This window comes from Petaurus breviceps, unplaced genomic scaffold, assembly GCF_028583685.1.
Source record: "Petaurus breviceps papuanus isolate PSGF00001 unplaced genomic scaffold, PetGlider_PUasm1.0 99, whole genome shotgun sequence".
NCBI classification, from domain to species: Eukaryota; Metazoa; Chordata; class Mammalia; order Diprotodontia; family Petauridae; genus Petaurus; species Petaurus breviceps.
Window position 1 is genome coordinate 5,189,120 of NW_027187465.1, and position 2,216 is coordinate 5,191,335.

Genomic DNA, 2,216 nt, shown 5'->3' on the forward strand with positions numbered 1-2,216 from the left:
TCCTTGTTCTCTCAAGTCTGGCTGGCTCCCATCCCTGGGATGTTCTCCCTTCTCATCTCCCCCCTTGGCCATTCCTGGCTTCATTCAGGTCTAAATTCAGATTCCATCTTCTTCAGGAAGCCTCTACTGATCTCCAGTAATACTAGAGCCTTTCCTTTGTGAATACTTTCCATCCACTCTGTATATATCTTGTTTTAACAAAGTTGTTTGCATCTTGTCTCCTCCTTTAGGCTGTAAATCCTTTGAGAGCAGGGATTATTTTTGCCTATCTTTGAATCTCCAGTGCTTGGTACACAGTAGGTGCATAATAATTGCTTATTTCCTTCCTTCTTTGTTGTTGGTGGGGTGGATGTTGAAAGTGCCTTTAGGAACATTAGAATTGGAAGGACTATTGGAACATGAGACATGTAGAGTTGGAGTTGGGTGGGTCCTCAGAAGACAGCTCATTCTTATTTTAGGATTACTGGTGTCTGAGCTAGAAAAGACCCCCAGGCTGTTTGGGCCAACTTGTACTTGAACAACACACTCCTTGAACCAGAGCAATTTCCCTTTGCTTGAAGAAGCTGGTCTGGTCCAATTTGGGATAGTTCTAATTGTCATGGAGCTTTCCCTACTATTTATGGCAAATCAACCCATTTGAAACTCCCCTCTCCTCTCTTTCCTCCTGAAATGCTCCTAGATCTGGTTTAGGGAGGGACATACGGGGCATGCCAATGGCTCTTCCAGGTGACAGCTCTTCAACTCAACAAACGTTTATTAAGCACGTACTGTGTGCCAGGGATACAAAGAACGGCAAATGATGATGGATCTTACAGTCTAAAGAGGGGAGATAATACACCAACAGCTATGTCCAAATGAGACACAGACAGGGTGAATTGGAGCTAATCGCAGATGGAACGATGACCATGAGCTCTGTCTTCTTTCTGCCAGGCTAGACATTACTTGATCTCAACCAAGAGGCAGAGTGGAATGTCAGGCCTGGCATTAAGAACACTTGGGTTCGAGGGGCAGCTAGGTGGCGTAGTGAGTAAAGCACTAGCCCCAGAGTCAGGAGGACCCAAGTTCGGTTCCAGCCTCAGACACTTAAGTCCCACACACAAAAAACTGTGTAACCTCAGGCAAGTTACTTAACTCCAATCGCCCTCTAAAAGGCAAAAAAAAAAAAAAGAACACTTGGGTTCGAATTCCGTCTCAGGTATTTGTAAGCTGAGTGATACTGATTACTTCTCTGGGCCTTCGTTTCCTCATCTATAAGATGAGAAAGTTCGCCTTGGTGGCCTTGAAGGTCCCTCCTAGCTCTGAATCCGTGACCTTATGACCTTGAAGCCCTCTACCTTCCTGGCTTCTCTTCTTTGAGCAGTCAGTGTCCTTTCTAAACCATGACACCTGAGACTGAGGGAGGTGCCACGTCCCAGACTATGGGGCTGTCCTTGGCTTCTCAGTGTGGCCTCAATCCACGCACTATCTTCTTTGACGAACACATCACACTCTTGATTCATACTGAAAGCTGCTTTAGGGGACCACGCCTCCCCTAAAGTTTCAGTCTAATCCCCCACTTCATAGTGGAGGAATATGAGACCCAGAAGAGAGGAAGTGATGTCCAAAGCTAGAAACCAGTTCTCTTGGCTTGCAGTACTCTGTTCTACCCATTATATTCTATTAATTGCATGACATGATATCTGGTTTGAACATTGCTTTCTGTGGGTCCTCTTATAAAATACCCGTTCCCTGGAAGGGTGACACAGACTCTTAATACCCAGAACCACAACTAGGGTAGGGTCACCAGGGCTTTATTCCAGGCTCCCTGAATTTAATGGGTGCTAATTACATTTATAGTCCTTTGGTGGCATAGAAAGAAGGGAGCTCTCTCTTACTTAATAAGCTTCTTCTCCAGTGCAAATGGACCACAGGTGAGCTCTTGACCAGACTGGGCCTGACCCATTCTCTCACCTTCCTTCTGTGACAGACTCTTTAGGAGGAAACTCATTGTGCCCCAGAGACTTTGTCTACAGGGACTGGTACCTGAGGGCACTAGATCTCTGCTGAGGAATAGCGTGCCAGTTCTCCTCCCCACCCAAATAATCTTGAAAAAATTGATTAGAGGGTAACTTTCATGGTGTTTGCCCTGGGCATGCTGCTAGGTCCAATGTGAAATCACTGGATATGGCTTTCCTTCCTTCCTTCCTTCCTTCCTTCCTTCCTTCCTTCCTTCCTTC